We start from the raw sequence: 20,140 nt of genomic DNA on the forward strand, positions 1-20,140 counted from the left end.
ATGAGGCGATATGGCTGAAGAACTTCATTGGAGACCTTGGAGTTGTACCAGCTATTAAAGAGCCAATGGAAATTTTTTGTGATAATGAAAGTGCTGTTGCCTTAGCCAAGGAACCAAGGGATCATGGGAGATCCAGGCACATCGACAGAAAATACCATTTCATTAGACATCGGATCGAAGAAGGACACCTCGTGGCAAAGAGGGTATCATCAGATGAGAATCCGGCAGATCCCCTCACAAAGGGACTGACTCGGGTTAAGCATCTTCAGCATGCTCGGATCATAGGGCTGAAGGATGATATTAGATTTAGTAGTTAGATAATCTCGAAATTTGTAAAGTGTAATTGACATTTGATGATGAATAAAAGTGTTTTATTTATGAGTAAAGTGTTGCTATCTCTTGTCGATCGTTTACTATATTTCTTTTGCATGTTTTGACTTCCAGAATAATTTTGTTTGGTATAACATATTATTCAAACCTCCACAGTCGGTCATATGTTGGAAGTAGATATGAATCAAGACTGTCATGTTTGGTTGTAGAGGTCTTGGACAAGGCTACAACAATCATGAGTGCTCATAAGCTCTGAGTATTGGACTCAACCCACGCTCACTGGAATCACTTCATGGAACTCTATCTCGAGTGATCGTGAGACGGTAATATCATATAAGTCTTCAAACCTAGAGATATGATTTGTTACTTACAAGTTGGTTATGCATTGACTGTACGAAACCGCATTGGTAACTCGATGTTATAAAACGTACTTTTGTGTGTAATTCAATGAGTGGTAGAACAAACATATGAGTCGAAGTTTATCTGTTCCTTCTTGGATTAGAAGCTGATATCTGGGCCCCTCGATGATTTTGTTTTGACCCATGTACCGGGCCCGGTCAGAACTAAGTTGATGTGTTCAATTAAGTTCTATGTCAAACAAATCGGAAATCGGGAAACAAACTGCTGGAAAATAAGTAAGAAATTGTTCCATGTATTTGTCCAGCTGATATCTAGAACGGAGGATTATATGATCACTTATCTTAAATGGCGTACCATCATCTTCTCAGTTCCGAGAGACCTTGAAAGAGCTACGATTGCCGGTCAGTTCCTGAAGTACTAGAGATATAGTTATTAGACTTATCCAAGTGGGAGACTGTTGGATAAGGTGTCTAAGTTCATAACTATTTCGAACTTGTACTTGACCCGACCCGGCATGGTCCATTTGGGTTGCATGGCACCATGCAATTGGATAGACTAAATGAGAGAAATAACACTTGGAGATTATTAATATATTATAAGTTCTAATATATTAATAATATTATTTGATTAGTTGATTAAAGAATTAATTTGGAATTAATTAAGTGATCAAAGGATAACTAATTAAATATATGGGTTGATTATGTAAATCATCCATATCTTGTATAGTGGGCTAAGAGGCTCCATGGATTATCAAGTTGGGTTCTACCCATAGGATGCTCCATGGATGCTCCATGGGAGTTACAAACCCATGGGTCATGGAAATGAAGAGTCATGACACATTAGGGTTTACATGGTGTAACCCTAGATGTGTCAACACTATATAAGAATCATATTCTCCACCAAAATCGGTTATACACTAAGAAACTAGAGGGCTTGGCCGATTTTGAGAAGTGTGCGTTATCTCAAGAGTCTTTCCAAGAGCATTTGGTGTTGTGTGAAGCATTTGAGGCATCACACTTGGGGTGCTAGGCTCACAAGATTTCAAGGAACACAAGCAACAACAAGGTAAGTTATTCTATCTATGATTCAAGTTAAAATTGTTCCCCATGTATGCTAGATAGGAATATAACCTTGGAATTCAACTTTGCATGATAATTAGACAAACATAGATCCAAGGTTATTAGGGTTGCATGTACACTTAGGAAGTGTTAGAATGCTCAAAACCCATCAGTTAGATGCCCGTTGAGGTTGTGGAATGGTTAGCACGGATGTCGAGTCATAGGAGCTCGGAGGTGATGCAAGGGTAGATCCTTGGGTCCCGAATTATGGTTGTGGTCATGAGCTATGTATATAGTGGTGTTTCATCCTAGGGATGGCTGGACCATCGTAGGCGTGCCTGGTTTTCCAGCCCGAGGCTGTTTGGGCGAGGTAGGATGTGTATGAACGTTATAGATGGGTGTTCAGGAGGGTTGCTCTAAAGCTATGAAATGTTCCATCATGTCAGCGTGGTAAGGGATTTTATTCAGGGAGGAAACGGGATGAGTTTCCATCGGTGCAAGTTAATAGAAGTAGCGCCAGTAGGGCGAAAGATAGCGGGTTAATGCTGGGTCAAGACCCGGTGGTTTAGAATGGTATCCAGTTTTCGTAGGAGGTGAATGAATGCGTAAGACGGAAGTAAGGTAGTGTCTTCAGGTGGCACTTAGTTGATGAGTGTTGTCATCAGAGAAAAGAAGTCGGTGGCCGGCTTGAAGCAGTTATCAGGACCCTGCAAGAGAAGATATGGATTTTAGGGATTCAATAGCAGTGTTTAAAGGAATCTGGGCCGGTTTGAGATCAGTGGATGCATTGTGGGAGTATCATCCGGAAGTTTGTGTTGCCGCAGGCTTCGAGGACGAAGCCTAATTTAAGTGGGGGAGAATTGTAACATCCCAAGTTCAGAAGCAAGAAGTTGAAGGGTGCTAAGTGTAAATTAAGGAATCTACTAGTCAAGTCGAAGCGGGATTTGATCGCGGGTTAAGTGGCCAACTCACCGAGTCGGAAGTTGTACTCAACGAGTTGGTGCTGGAATGAGAAAACCCTAATCCCGGGGGTTGTGCCCTATATTAAGCACATTATAACCCACCCTCAGCCTCTTTGCTACCCTTTGGAGATCCAAAAACCCTAGAATCGAGTGAGCCTCCATTAATAGAGAGAATAGAGCTTTGGGGGAGAAAATCATGGAAAGGGGCTTGAAGATCAAGAGGCTTGTTGCAAAGGAGTGGTGTAGATCTAGGATCTACTTCAGTTAGAGCTTATATTGGAGGTAATAATCTGTTGCTTGGGCTCTTTTGCATCTAGATCTATTATCATTTGAGATTTGGGGCATTTTTGGTATGATTGAGAGCTATTTCAAGTTAGAGGCTTAGATCTGAGGTTGTTACCTCAGATGTAGGCTTGTGATGGTCCAAAATGTCATAAATCTCCTGTCTAAGAGTTGTTGGTGAAGCCCCCTAGTCCAAAATCCTAGCCCTAGGGTGTTTTGGACCTATATCTCCTTGGTTTCACGTAAAGTTTGCAATTTTATGTGAGGGTTAGGCTGTAGAAGAGTGGATCTATGGATTGGAGCCCCTGCATGGCTCGAAAAGCCAATATATGGATTGAGAGCTGCAGAAACTCGGCGAGTCACATAGGTGTACTCGACGAGTTGTATGAACATAAGCATGGACTCGGCGAGTTGGAAGAACAACCCGGCGAGTCTGTTGAAGATTAACTTGGACTCGGCGAGTCTGTTCTTGGACTCGACAGTTCAGGTAGCAGAACCCCAACCTCTTGTGGTTAAACCTCGGATCAGTGAGTCGGTTGGCGACTCAGTGAGTTCGACAAGATGGAATTCCGAGATCGTTGAACTCAACGAGTCTTGGGGCGACTTGGCGAGTTGAGTCGTGTAATGGGAGTTTTTTGAGTATAAGAACTCGACGAGTCGACGGGTTGACTCGGCGAGTAGAGTCAACCAGGAAGGTTGACTTTGATTGAGGACTTTGACTTTGACCAAGAGTTGACAAGTTTGACTTCCAAGGGTATTTTGGTAATATTGGTACTTATGGAATTGGTTCGTTGGTAGTGTTCTGTGGTGAAATTCGTGTCGGTGGTCAGAGCAGCTTGGTCTAATCTCTTCAGTCGGCAATTGCAAGATGAGTTATCCTCACTATATCGACATGGTCTACGGCACCAAGGCCGACCCTTTGTCGGATGGAAATCCGGATATTGTTTGTTATGTTATTGTTTTGCTAGAACTGCATCCTGGTATTTAGGATGGTGTTATGTTAGTGACCTAGTTAAGGTCGGTACCCGGTATATAGGGTAATGTTATGCTAGTGACCGGTTAGGTCGGAATCCTGGTTAGGATGTTGATATGCTATGTGCTATGTTAGACTGTTTGTCTGGTTAAGGATTTGTTATGTGATTAATTGTTTTATGTGCACATGGTTGTTTGACGGGGGTTGGGTTGAGGCGGGTCCTGCTTTGTGCTATAGGACAACATACCTAGGGCGGACCGGATATCCCGAAGGCCTAGCGAGCGGTTCGGATAGGCTGAAGGCCCCAAGAGGGTGGACCAGACGTGCCGAGGCTCGGAGAGTGGACCAGGCCGACTAAAGGCCCGGTGTGGGCGGACCAGTCGTACTGTAGACTCAGAGAGTGGACCAGGTGTATTGAAGGCTAGGTGCGGGCGGACGAATCACACTGTAGACTCGATGTACATGGCTAGACTCGGAGGGTGGACCAGCTGGACTGAAGGCCCGGTGCGGGCAGACCAGTCACACAGTAGACCCGATGTGCATGGCTGTTCTATTTGTGATATGTTATGAGTATGTTTATGTGTGGTTGGTATTTTGGGGGCAACTCACTAAGATTTCAGGCTTACAGTTCAGTGTATTGTTTCAGGTACTTTAGGAGATCGTGGCAAGGCGAAGGCGTGATCGTACCGCTCCTCATGTTTTATGATCTATGTGATATGGTTCTGGGGGATACTCTGATGTTTAAACTATTTTGAAAACAAGTTGTATGAAGTTAATGGTTTTTGAATGAAATAAAATGTTTTAATTTGGCTCAAATTTTATGGGTGTTACAACTTAGATCCCTTATGGTTGTTTACATTGAAATTTTTGCATGTACATGTATTTTTTTTCGAAAGAGTTTTTTTATGTACATGTAAAGTGATTTTTGTTGTGGAATTTATGTTGTTGAAGATTAGAATAGGAGAACTAGCATCCAAATAGGTGTAATCCAAGCTTATTGGTGGACTGTCTTTAAAGGGATTCTACTTTGAGTTCTAGCAAACTTCATCAACGATCAACTTCCCGAGAGGATCCAAAGGCATCAAAAGTTGTAATACTTAAATCCCTTCTGGTTGTTTACATTAAATTTTTTGCATGTACATGTATTTTTTTCGAAAGAGTTTTTGTATGTACATGTAAAGTCTTCCGTTGCAAAATCGATATTTCATGTTTTAAAAATAGATCTTGAACACCATATTTTCATCATATTGGTATAAGAATCTTCTTTACATGCATGCGTATATTTTATGGTTAATATGAAAATCTTGGTTTTTGCAAGCCATGGACGATTTGTATGAAAAGTTCATGCATGACTTCTATGACAACATACATCAACAACACAGTTTGTGGGTGTCTATGTATAGATCTAGTTGTGGGTTTGTAGTGTGATGCTAAGGGTAGGGCTTTTGGTGTTGAAGTGGTGGTACGATTATAGAGCGTTTGTGGTCCGTTAGAGCGTTGGTGGTTCCGTGTTGTCAGACAATTGTGTTAATGTTCGCACTTTAAGGTTTTTTTTTTCAAAGCTTAACAGAGTGTAGGTTGCAGAGAGTGTAATTTACAAGGGAGAACCGCAAGCGGTTATCCAAATAAAAAATAAGAATGTCGACGTTACTCACCTGAAAAGTATTGATTCCTTACTAAGGATCATGTCATGTTACTGCTCCAAGGCACTCTAGAGAGTGACTGGGTAAGTGAGATAAACACATAAACCAAATCTATGGAGCTCCAAAATCAAACCGGCTCAAACGTTTACATGTTCATAAGCCGGGACGGTAATTGTTATATATAATAATATATCGTAAGATATAGTGTTTAAAGATGTTGAAGTTAAAATAATCTAATAATTGGTTTTTATAAAGTGATAGTTTTAGTTTTCGTTAAATAATATTTTTATTCTATTTATTCTTTAACAACAAATTTAATCTACTCCTAAATTACTTGTCAACGACGGGACTTGAACCCCCAACGTCAAAAAAGGAGGAAACACTTGATACCGTTGAACTTTGGTATTTTTTTTATATTAATTAGAAATTTTTATTCTAATTAATAAAAAAATGAACTGATGATTTAAAATTAATTATTCGGTCATTTACTAATAAAATGATGAGAATTAGGTGGGAAAGTTGACAATTACTTAAAAAATGATAATCATAAGTCGTTGGGCTGATTGTGGAATACTTTGAACAAGTCATCACCAACACATTTGTTAATACTATTTTGCACCTCAGAGTCTAATTCTTGCCACGAATTTTCACAAGGTTGATTTTTAGGAGTTTTCACATTGTGAGCAATATGATACTGTCCAATACAGTAATCATAGTTAATTGATTTTTTTTTTTTTTTTTTTTTTTGGGAGTGTTGATATGAAATAGTCATGATGAGATGATGACCTCCTATCCGCCAAAAGATCACCTGGTCAAGGCTATCATTTTCTCTATATCAAAGGTAATTAATATATAATAATATCAAATAATTTTATATATTAAGTGATTGATAAATATTAAATGAGCTTCTTAACACGTCGAGTCTCAGCTGAATCTACCTTGACAAAGAAGTTGAGTCGGAACTAAAGTAGAGCCTATTAAATTCTTCACAAGTTGATCTCACGCTTTGAAAATTTGGCTCACAACGAGTCAAAGTTAGAGGCTTAGAGCTCATTAGTTTAAATGAGTCGAACTTAAATTCGGATAAACTCGTCCTCGACTTATTCCACTCTTAAATAAGTTCATGATGCCAAACTCACCTTATCTCCCAACGCATCCTTTTTATATTCAAATGTTTTCAGAAAATCAATTTTTTTATATTCAAATGTTTTCGGAAAATCAATTGCTATTTTTAAAACAACTTAATAATTTAACTTTTATTACTTAGTATTGGTTTATAATAGTTTTGGCTAATTTATCACTTTTATTTTTATAAACAAAAAAATAAAATGATTATTTACTCTCGTTCATACATTCAATTCAATTTCAAATAAAAAAAAAAGTCAATTCAATACAACACTAAATCTAAACAATCACAGGCCTTAGCCATACAAGAGACCATCTCAAATAGAAAAAAGCAAAAATCAGATAAAATATTGTTTAATCTCTAAACCAATTCTATTTTTTTACTCAAAAAATATATTTTTATATATTTTATTCTTGTAACTTATATAAATTGTCAAACAAATCATTTTTAATAATTAACTTTTAACACATTTATATTCTATTACTTTTTCATAATAATACTAATAATATGAGCTATTATATTTCTAAGATATATTTCAATTATATATTTTTATAAACTAAGTTATTGTATTTCAAAATTAGTATGTATCATTTTTATACAAATTTGATATATAAATATTAAATTTTGTATTTATGATTAATTACTATAATTTAATATATAAAAAGATATTAAAAATATTAAATATTATATTTTAAATCATAACTAACAGATAAAATAAAGTGGAAATGTATAAAATAAAATAAAAAACTTTAAAATTGAAAACTGAAACATCAACTTCGTTTTTAGAGAAATGAAAAGTGCTGCTCAATATTTTGAGTAATATTATTTATTTCTCCAAAATTATGGTAAGAAAATGGGACACGTAGAAGTATGAAAACAAAAATTTAAACCATTTGTTAAACTCTATTTTTAGAGAAATGAAAAACTTACTTATATTTATATTTGAAGTAATACTATTTATTTCCTATAAAAATATAGTAAGGAATAGGGACAGACTAGAGATATTTTTTTTTTCTTTTTTTTGATAACATACCAAAATAATCTTTGATTAATTAAATAAAGTTTTAATTGTCATCGTACAATGAGTGAGATGGCAAACAGGCAACAAGCTGTGTCTTTAAGCCTTTTTGAATGGTAAAACTAATTTTTTTAAAGACTACATCCGAAAATCTAGGCGATATAATATTACTATGCATGATTCGTTGTACTCTTTTAAGAAGCTCTATCGCATCCGGTGCGAGGAAACCAAACGAATCAAATGCAAATGGTATGAACACGTGTTGATTTTTCATGCACGATTTCTCATGTTTAGTGACTTTGCCTGCAGCTGCTTTTAAAGTAGCATGCCCCGCCGGGAAACCCCATCTCTTAGGCCCACTATAGGGGATACCCCTGTAAGATCCACACATGCGTGTTTCCCTCCGACCCATCCAAAAATCAAAATGTCAGCCGGTCTGAGGGTTGACCTTCCTTCTGTCGGGTTAGTCAAGAAATTAACAGGTGCCTCTTTCTTAGCGGAAACCCCGGCACACTTAAATATGTCAAACAAAACATCCATAACCTTATCGTGCATGTATTTGAACCCGATGAGTTCTTTACAATGAACTGCATGCTCTCCAAAAGAGTCCAAACATGCCTTGCGACACACATGACATATCTCGTCAGCTCGGAATATGGGAATCAACAAAAAAGAAAGGAAAATAACATTTACGGATGGGTGAGAAATGCAGTTAGCAAATAAAAGAAGAAAAACATACCTTTTACTTTTTTTTTGAATAAAAAAAATCTTATTAAGAAACTAGCAAAATGCTGGATACAACAAAATAAAATTACAAGGCATATTCAACAATAAAAGATTGTACATTGAACCAACCCAATTAATCTGACAGTTTTTCCTATTATTGTAAATCCTAAAAAAACAATTTGTGAAAATCTTCTTAAATAGATCAGATTTGTTATGTCAGCCCATTTCAGTACCAAGTTATTTTGAAAGCTCTAAATGTCCCCAAAAACTATTATAATAAATGCATCAGATATATTTATTTAACCAAATTAAACTTGCTTTTATCCTTGTGATCAATAATATATATATATATATATATATATATATATATATATATATATATATATATATATATATATATCCTCTTTAATAAATAAAGGTTGTTTTTGTCATATGTCATCTTCTCATTCATTTTGACATTTGTCATTTTTTGAGAATTTTAGAAATTTTATTTTCCACTTGTCATTTTTTAAGGATTTCTATTTTGTTAAAATAAAATTCCATAAAATTGTAATGAGTTTTATAAGGAAATAAAATCATCATATTAATATGGTAATAAATTCTCATAAATATTTCAAACGATTTAGTTTCTTTTGCAAATTTTCAGAAGATTACATTATGTTATGTAAAATATTACATTATAAAATATTTCATATTTATATATTGATATTAAAATTTTATTTTTAATAAACCCATGTAATAGACGAGTCTTACACCTAGTATATATATATATATATATATATATATATATATATATATATATATATATATATATATATATATATATATATATATATATATAAAAGTGTATATGCATATTAAAAAAAACATATCGTTTTGTTTTATGTTTTTCTGTGATTTTTGACGTGCGACTAGTGTAGACGATGTGTTTAGGTGTCTATGAATGTGTTTTGAGAGATTTTTTTAAAGAAAAATTGGATTTAAAGTTCTTATTCAAATATTGATTCTTAAAAAAAAACTTTGTTATGTGCTACACACTTTCCAAGTTATATGGTTTGCTTGGCAAAACTAAGTAATATATGTAAACTAAAAACTACAAGTTGTAACTTCGAATTGCATATAACTGTTTGGTAAAATAGTTATAAGTATTTAAATCGTATAATAGACATAAGTGTTTCGTAAAATAGTTATAAGTATTTAAATTGTATAATAGACGTAGAAAAATAAAACTTAAAAGATAAATGTTTATGAAAGCCACATAGATTAGTTTTAATATTATGAGTGGTTTTTTAGAATAAAAATTTAAAATTATATTTCAAGAAATTTTTTTTCTTTAATTCGTGTGTATATATATATATATATATATATATATATATATATATATATATATATATATATATATATATATATATATATATATATATATATATATATATATATATATATTTACTATCTTATAAAAGAAATCTCACTATTTCTAAAAATAGATTGAATATAATAATATTATTTTTTTAAGACGTTCAAATCATTAAGCTAATAGTACAAGTAGTCATCAATAAAATAATATTAAATTTTAACCTGTGTTTTGAATCCTTATATTTCTCAACAAATTCTATCTCCTTCCCTGAATTTCAGATAATTCAAAATTTAAAACCATCAGAAAATACATGTTGATTCAAATATCCCTCCTGCAGTTGGCTCTTTCTTAACAGGTTTTTATTTTAATCCTTACTTGTAATTGATTTCATCATTTTTAACTTTTTGTATTTTTATCTTATAAATATATTAGGTGAAGGCTTTATTATATCAGGTTTGTTCCTAAAAAGGTTTTTACTATGTTTCTTTAATGTGTTGGTTTTGCAGGTTCAAAGAACTCAACCAAGAGGGCCAGTTAGAGCATTGTATTATCATTAGTTTGTATATATTTTGGCATCTTACTTTTGCAATAAAGAACGGTTAAACACAAGATTTGACATGATTAAGGTAGTTTGTATATTTTTCATCTTGTTTAGTCTAAAAATGAAACATTTTTCATCATTAGTCCTTATAATATCAAGTTTCATCACATAGACTTCCTGATTACGGTGATTATTGTCCTTATTATAAGGTTCTATATAGATTTTGTTCAATATTTTAAGGTTTTAAGAACCTAAATCAATATGAATCCTTGAATTACATACCATCGTTGAAAATGTTTTAATTTGTGACCAAACTTGGTTTAAAATCACAATAAACAAGTTGACACCTGAGTATTTTGGCCTTCTCAAAGGCCTATTTATCGATTTTTGAATCACAACACCTGATATTCTAAAGCTTTATTTTTATAAACTATTATTTATATATTTTAGCATTTTACTTAGTAGGACATTAAATTAATAAATGAATTAAGGAAAACGAAAAAAAAGAGGACGATAAACAGTACAAGTGGTTTGAGTATGTATAAATGGAAGTAATAACCATTTAGGGGGTGTTTGACAAAAAAGCTTATTGCTTATTAGTTTATTAGCTTATAAGTTAATAAGTAAGTGTAGGGTAACTTATGAAAAAATGACGTATTAGAAGTTCCCCACCGGAATAAGTTATTTTAATCCAAACACTTTTTTAACTTATAGTGATGCGGAACCTAATAAATTGTTTTAAAAAAGTTTAGCCAAACACCCCCTTAATATGGTATGGTAATGCTCTTGAAAAATAGATGTCATTTAATATTCATTTCTTGAAGTGAACTCAAAATGGTTTTAACTTTAAAGAGATCAAATTATTCACCGCCCGCCGCTTTGCGCGGGTAGACGGCTAGTATATATATATATATATATATATATATATATATATATATATATATATATATTATACAAACCTTACTATTTCTAAAAATAGATTTAAGACGTTCAAGCCTTTAAGCTGAAAGTATAAACAATGTTTAATAAAATATTTATAAATTTAAACTTAACCACATTTTAATTAAATTGTACAACAAACAATACATTAAATACAAGTATCTAATACAATACATTGACCCGACTCTATCTTTCCTTTTTATCCTACCTTATCTTGACCTGGTCTTTGAACTACTGTGTTAATGAAGTCGAAATTTAAGCCAAGATTTAAAGGGATTCTACGTTTTTGATGGTTTTAAGAACATGGTTTTGTTTTAGGATCGCTAATATTTTCCCTTTTTATGATCTTCTCAAAAATGTTGATCTAATTCTTTATATTCATCTCTTTTCTTTCTATAGATGATGGTTCTTTGAAAGTGATGAAAGTTTCATTTGGGATGAAGAAGTACACAAACATGAACAAATATGATGCTTCATTTTCTAAACGCCATTTCTTCTCTCTCCACCATGTCGATTTCATGGATCCAGATTTAGATCCCTACACCACCTGCATCGATTCACCACGAAGCACCTTATTTATGATTTTCAGGTAAGAATCTTGAACCTCTTTATTCTCTTATACTATGCTTTCTCAACTCAAGTTTTGTATTATTGTTAGTCAAAATCTCAGGAAACCCTAGCCTCATCACAATCAAACATGTTCCTGCAAAGTCCATGGGATACCTTGGTGATGTCGGTAATTAGATCATAAGAAGTACGTGGGAAGCTTTATTTTGGTTTTTTGGTAGTTAGTTTTTTTAATGCATCCGCATAGGAATACATAGCTATCTTTTTGGGTATTTTTGAAGATAAAATCATTTTTGTCAGGGTTTTATTTGCAGCTTTCTATCCCACCACCATTTACAGGTTGGATTTTTTATGCTTTTTTTGGTGACATTTACGTCGATTAACAAGGATATGATTTTGATTTTAATGATTAATGGATGCAGGTCTGATTTTATGTTCGTTGATTGATTTCTTATCCAAATTCAATTATAGGTATATTACCTTTTAATGAATATATTTTCTTCAAAAAAACTTCAAGTCGACCTGGAAAGTGGAAACCTAAATACATGAAGGATTTCTACCTTAAAGATCATATTATCTGAGTAACTGAGTATGTATTAATATTTTAAATTCTTCAGTGTTATTCAAGATGGTCATGGTATAGAGTATGATTCTGGTCAGATCTGTCTTGAACCACCTTATCCTTGAGAGGTAAGAAAATTGTTTTTATTTGTAGTTTTGGTCATTTGATATTGCACATATATTTACTCAATGTTAACATTTTTATGCAGCATATTATGTGTGTTGTAACCGATGGAAAAAGACATCAAAATTACCAGAATGATTCTATTGGGCTTTAGCCTCTAGGAGTAATTGTGATGGTTGCTCTTCAAAATTCTAGACTTCAGAAAAACCAACCATGGATCAGTTCAGGTGCGTGGACCCTTTTTTTTTCTTTTCAGTTTGTCATAAAAATAGCTTGCTAATATGATGGAAACTTGGTTTTGTATATATTTTCAGTGTATGTTTATGAACTTGAATACCATTTTAACCTTTTTAATTCTTGTGAATTTTGGGTTTTATTATATCTGCACCAGGGCTCTCTAATCTTTTCCTATGTGTGTTATGTTTTACTTATCAAATTGTAAATATGTTTCAAAAAATTCTTGGTTGTTGCTTTTCTTGTCTATCAAGGTGAAGATTGGGGTGTGGTTGGTCGCCCAGAGCTTGATGGATGAATAAAATGTATCGTTTTCTTTTGGTGGAGACGCATGCACTTTAGAGGTAAAGTTAGACCTCTTTATCCTAAATCATTTAAACTATAACTTGATGTCTGGGAATCGTTCCATCGTTTTTTCATTTGAATGGAATGAACAATTCCGTTCCATTTCCACCCGTCGCTAATGATAATGCAATCTATCTGTTGACTTGGGGTTTTTGATGGAAACTGTTGAAAACATGCATCTTCACTGGAAATACAGAAAACATGCAAAGATATTATTTGATAAGCTTCATGCTACAACAAGAATATTAGAAGCAAAAACATGTGGAATATTAGTTGCAGGATGTGAGGATAGTTGTTTTTGTATGTAATAATCTATGTCATGATGATTCTTAATATTTAGATGAAGTGAATATGATTATAATTTTCTAATTGCTTTGGATGCAAAAAAAAATTGTTTCCAATAAATTAGTTTGATATTATATGAATTTTTTTTCATAATACGTAATTAAACCTTTGACGTTCATATTATGGGTAATGCATCATATGCATGATTGTTAGTCTTAAGTAAATGATATAAGAATAATCGTAACTCATATTTTTAGAGTTTAAAAAAAATCTAGAATTTAAGTAGCATTCTATTTTAAAGTCATTTTTTATGATTGTTATTACTCACATCCTATTAATCTATAAAATAAATATGTTTTGCACCCTGATAGTTTCTTTTGTTCATTGAATACACATATACCATTCATTCTCTAATTATCACCTATAATGGTGAGGGTGAAAATATAATTTTTGTTGATGATATAATGTAGACAATAAAAATATTTTGCAATTGAAATTAATATTAGAAACTAAGAATTGATGAAAAGTTGTATATTACCGGTAGTTTATTAAAAAATGGGAAATGAAGGTTTACTATTTTATTATTAAATATTTAATTGATTATAAATTTCGCTAAACCATTTATGTTATTTTCTATTAATTATTGATTCTTTCGGTATATATATTATGTTTATGCTTATAATACGTAACGGACATAGTATAATTTACTTTGAAACTCGGTTTAAACATAATTCAATCTTTCTTCTTTAAACATAATTCAATCTTTCTTCCGGTCTACTCTGAATGCACTGCATATTATTTTGAAAATTACAAGTTTCCAAAAGAAATTTGTTCATAAAAATAAAATTACTCAACAAAAGGAAAGCAATTGATACTGTGGAAAAGAAACCGGTTGCCACTGCAAAAAGGAATCTAATCACCAAAAGAGAAATATTCGTTAAAAGAAACTGATGTGCACAAAAGTACCCACTAATTTTAATATTTATAACCTAACAAACTTAGACTATCTATGCACTTATAGGCGGTGTATCTAGTCAGATTACAGTATAGCTTAGGTAAGTCGGGTGTCGATCACAGGGAACGGTGGATTAATTTAATATATTTGATTATAGGTTATAGATCACACGAAAATAATAAAGAAAATGGTTTAATAAATCTCAAACTAGCAAATAACAACTCTCGATAAACTAACAGGGAATCAAATCTCTTCAGGTACTTTGGTTTAGATAAATTACACCTTAAAAACATAGACAATTGCATACACAAATTCATTTATTCATGTTCACCGATTCCTAAAATGATTAGATTCATGTTCACTATAACTAATCCTTTAGCAAACAAGTCAATTCAAACAGTGATTAGTTGATTAAACTAACATGCTTCCTAGTGTTCAGTTCGTATCAAGCAAGACTTGTAAATATAGTTAATCAATGTAGACATTTAATTAACCTCTTGTTGATGGTCATCAAACAAGGCTCACACATTAACTTACTTATTCTCAAGTTAATTCTAGTTTCACATTCGTTATTTCTAGTCTTATAATCTCGATGGTCATCAAAAAATCATAAGAGACAAGCAATCGAGTAGATGTTCAAGCAACTCAATTCTCTTAACAATTAACAGAAAATAATCATCATTAACACATGAGGATCTTTAAACAAGCTTGGCAAGATAAATTAAACACAAATAAACTATTTAATATAGCAATTAGTCTAATAATCAAAGCTTCATTCAATCATAAACACAAAGTAAAAGGTTTTTACACCCAAATCAGAAACTAAATACAGAAAAGTACCACAATGGAATGCTAAACATGGTCACGTTAGCAATCCATATGATTACCTACATGTATCCGCTCTCCAATCCTTCCGATCTCCGCTCCTGTTAGCTTAACGGCCTTCCGGCCGCCTTCTAGACCCTCAAAACGGCTTAACAGAAGTTAATTGTCGACTAAATTAGGTTAGAAGTCGAATCCCCCCTCCTGGTTAGCTAAAAATCGACATTTATAATCTTTGTGGCCGACCTAAGTACGCTGGGCGTACTTAGGATTACGCAGCGCGTACTCAAGATAATCACGCGATCAAGTCTATCCGAAGCAAGTCTGTACGCGGCGCGTACCTTTACCTTACGCGGGGCGTAAGTCCACTTCTTCAGTATTTTTGATTTCTTTTAGCTTCTAAGTCCGGTTCCCGCTTCAGTCTTTTCTTTTGTGCTTTATCGACAACAAATAGCTGCAAAACATAATTCAAAGTATTATGAGTACTTTTTAGTTCTAAAATAGAATAAATAAGGCCAAAATATTAAGATAAAGTGCATAAAAATATATATAAAAATACACATATCAAAATACCCCACACTTAGCCTTTGCTTGCCCCCAAGCAAATTTACTTTTATTTTACCAATATCGCACTAAACAATCCATTTAAAACTCAGCCATTATGCCAAGACCTCAACGCGTACATTTGTGTCTAATATTTCCTAAAGTACCCCCCCATATTTTAAATACTCACAATCTTCATAAACACTCGCCCACTTTTTCCGAACAATGCTCATTTTATGCAACCCTCCGAATCCATCCGCAGAAAACCTCCTAACCTCAAGGTATTTTTAGTTGAGCAACCTAAGCATACATAATCTAGAATTACAATTTTCCGATACCACTATGGAGCTTTATTTGAATTCTTCATTTCTTTGACATTTGATCTTTGATTTCTTTGAATTCACCACCTTATTTGAATTGATTTCTGGTATCTTCAACTTTTTTGGATTTCTTCAGAATTTTGATCTTTTGATCTTCACTTTATTTGCTCCAAAATTCTTCAAACTTTTTTTTTTCGTAATTCTCTCTCTCTCTTTTTTTTTCACATGTAACTCACTTTTTTTTTCACTCAAATCCCTACATGCTTAAGCAGAGGCGCTCAACCTCAACCTTTATTGGTCAATGATAATAGTTTTCCTGGATACATTTCAGGTTTAGGCTGCTAAACATATTGCATCCCTCAAACCAAGCAGGGTTATGTTTTTGTTCCATGATTTCACTAAAATAAGGGAGGCCACAAATGCACTATAACGTATATTGGCTCAACTAAACATTTGAGTTCTCATCGGATCATTTCATACAATATTAGCAAAATTTAAATTATAACTAGATTTTTCTAAATTAAACTACTATTTCAAGTTTTTTCAAAGTATTAAATTTTCTTTAAATTCTAGCAATTTCATTTTTTTCTTAATTTTAATTCACTTTTACCGACCCCCTACCCCACACTTATTTCATACAATGCCCTCATTGTATGCTAAAACAAATTAAGAACATAAAAAGGGAGAAAAAGGAACAGACTCCCCTGGGTAGTTATGGTGAGATCGAATGGGGCTGCTACAAGTTGCTTCAAATATCGCCGAAATACTGAAAACTGGAACTGCTGCTTCTGAATTTGCCTAAAAATAAAATCAAGACCGCCATCTTCGAAAATGTGAGCAAAATATTGCAAATAAATGCAAAGCATAGTAACCATGACGTGGGAAAGTGTCGACCACGTCGTCTCGTCAAGAATGACATCCTCTACCCGCGATGAAAAATCCCCCATAACATAGGAAAGTGTCAACCATGTCGTGGCAGCCGGGACGATACTTCTTCCTCGCGTCGAAATAAAACTCTATGGTATGGGAACTGCTCATCCATATCATAAGAGTCAAAACATCGTAACAATGCCAATCTTCAAAACGATCGCTCACGAAATAAATATGCACCCCACACTTATGACAAATTGTGGGTCTCGACTATAATCTTCAACTCTCATACCGCTCTCTCTAGCAACAGTCGGACCTAGCTGCTGAACTTACTGCCAGCTTCCTAAGGGCGAAAATTCTGCAGAAATCTAAACAACCAAAGAGCATCAACATGGAAAACAAAATTAAAACAAACTAAATCAAAGTTTAATTACATACCAAATACTAAAAACTAAACTAAACTAAAAATAACACAAAAAAAAGGATCACTCGTCATCTCCATCATCATGTGGCTATGTCCCAGAAGTACCGGCCCCATCAAATCGTGACTGGAATGGTGGTGGAAAGGGAACCGAATACTGAAACCCCTGGTGGGCAAAGAATGCGTTCAACGCATTCCCATACCACTGCTGTTGCATGTCCACATGTGCAACATACTCACTAAGAAGGTCAATGCCCTGAGCCAGGTAGCGCATATCAATCTCCCGCTCAGGTCCCTGCTGCGCTCCCCTGGGAGCAGGTCGACGCCGCTGGACCCGTTTCGGCTGTGGCTCGACAGCACCCTCCTCTTCTGCCTCATCATCTGCTCGAACCCTCAAAACACCATCTCCACCCCGCTCTAATACGCGCATCGACTCCAACAGCTGAAGACTCACCGGCCTCATGTCGTGCAACACCATCGATCTCGTGATCTCACGTGTCATCAACTGGTATGATCGAGCTAACCGTGTGATAAAATGCCCTCCGCATATCGGGCTATCTCCCCTAAGTCCCCTGGCCCTCCGTCCCAAGTATGCAGCTAAAGCAACTGGAAGGTTCAGGTGCCTCCCTGGAGTAACTAGTGCCCATAGGAAATACAGGTCCGTCGAAGGCACTCTCTCACTATTCTTGTGATGCGTGAGAGATATAGAAATCAACCGGTGCAACATTCGGTATGTAGTGGACCGAATCATCCCCCCTCGAGCGGTAGATGGTGTATAAACTCCTCCCGTAATCTCGGCCCAAAATGTGTTCTCATTATAGTCCTCCGGCCGGTCCATGAGACAATCAGCAAGGAATGTCGGGAAGTGGACACTCCTCGTCTCGTCGGCTGTGTAAATACCCACCCGAGTAGCAAGCTCTATCACGTTGCATTCCCGGCTCACTCCTCCTAGTCTGAAAGCAAAGGCTGTCCTGTCATCGAGTGCCTTCCTAGGATCATAGGAAACTGTAGCGTAGAACTCCAGCAAAAACTCCCGATACACAGGCTCCTGGATCCTGAACAAACGCGCCCATCCCTGACACACAAACAATTCCACACCACTCGCGTCCGAGTGTGTGTATTGCAAAAATTCCTGGATCAATGCAACAAGTCCAGTCCTGGTAGCCAATTCCCAATCAAATGAAGGTGCAATGTCAATCTCCTTGGTGAGAAGCAAGCTTAAGTTGGTAACATAACGCGCCCGGGTAGCATCGTTCAGCGTTTGCGGAAATTGTAAAAAACGATGATCGGTCACATCCTCGGGAGGGTTGGTTCTTTGTTCCCTTCGAGCCATAATTTGCACATATTAACACAAAAACACAAAACCAACAAAATATGGCAGCATTAATAGATTTTTAAAAAAAATGGAGCTGGATAGGGTGCAATAAAATCTCCTTTGTGGTAGGGGCAATACGCTGGGCGTACATCCAGCGTACGCTGGGCGTAAGTCCAGGCTTGCGATTCTGTATTCTAGTTCCTTTGCTTGTGTTAAAGTTATAACCCAACCGAAAGCAACACACACAACAGGGTAAACACATGGCAAATCGAAATTTTTAGCTTGCATGGTCCAAAGGTAGTAGAGAAAAAATCGGAACCTCCCTTAAAAATCAATCCTTCGTAATCTCTTTGTCTAATAACAACACTTAACAGGGAATCATGTGTAGCAGTCAAGAAATAAAATCAACAGGGGTTACGCTAGGCGTACGTTCCCGAGTTTAAACCGGCAGTGTGGGACGGAAATTAGACCAATTTAGGTCCTAGGATTTAGTTTATTAACCGAAATCGGTTCATTGAAGCCCTAATCAACTCATACATTTGCGAAATCGGCCCAAATTCAAGAACCCCATAAACCTTAGATTTCGAACAAAGGCTAAATGCAACTTATTCCATCGATTGAAACACAAATACATGATATTGAGTAACCAAAAAGCTTACTTGTGTGTTGAATTTGACAAGAAAAGAAGCAAAATCGTAGATCTTGGAATAAAATCGCCGTCACAGTTCGTGTTTGAGAGAAGAGTTGTGAAAAGAATAAAGAAGAAGTCAAAGGGTCAAAAGATATACCTGGTCGCCGTTTTACGCAGGGCGTAACTCAAGGTTACGCGGGGCGTACCTCAACCCCCTGAAATGTTCATCCGCGATCAGATGTTGAATTACGCTTGGCGTAATGTAACTTACGCGGGGCGTAAGTTTAAATGAAAATTTCCCCTTTTTTTTTTTAATTGAATTTCCTTTTCTTTTTAAACATTTAATCTAGGGACTTAAAACTTATTTATTTTTTTTTCTTTTTAATTTCCTTAGCTAATGATGACTTCACGATGAGTGATAAAAAAATAAAAAATAAATGAGACGTCATAACCACTTATCTTTGTCGAGATCAAACGACAATGGTTGATCAAAAACCTTTGCATGCAAGAATTGGTTTGCGAAAACACCCACTTTCGGGACCCGTTAGAATATTTCCTTTGTTTTCCTTGCACCTTTAACTAAAAGCGGAACAAGAAGTGACCTAACTAGTCAAGAACAGCAAGAGCTCGGTCTTCCACTTAACCACCACAATACGCCTTGCGATACTACGCCTCATGGATTGAGTTGGACAAATCAACAAAGTAGTAGGCTAAGCAGGTCAAGAATTCCCTAATCGCTTTCATTCCCGAAACCCATGCAAAAGTAAAGTCAAGCAGTGTGTACAATCCCAAATTCCTGCAACATAAAAACAAGAACCTTCCCGACAAGTGA

Source organism: Lactuca sativa, chromosome 1 (genome assembly GCF_002870075.4).
Source record: "Lactuca sativa cultivar Salinas chromosome 1, Lsat_Salinas_v11, whole genome shotgun sequence".
NCBI lineage: Eukaryota > Viridiplantae > Streptophyta > Magnoliopsida > Asterales > Asteraceae > Lactuca > Lactuca sativa.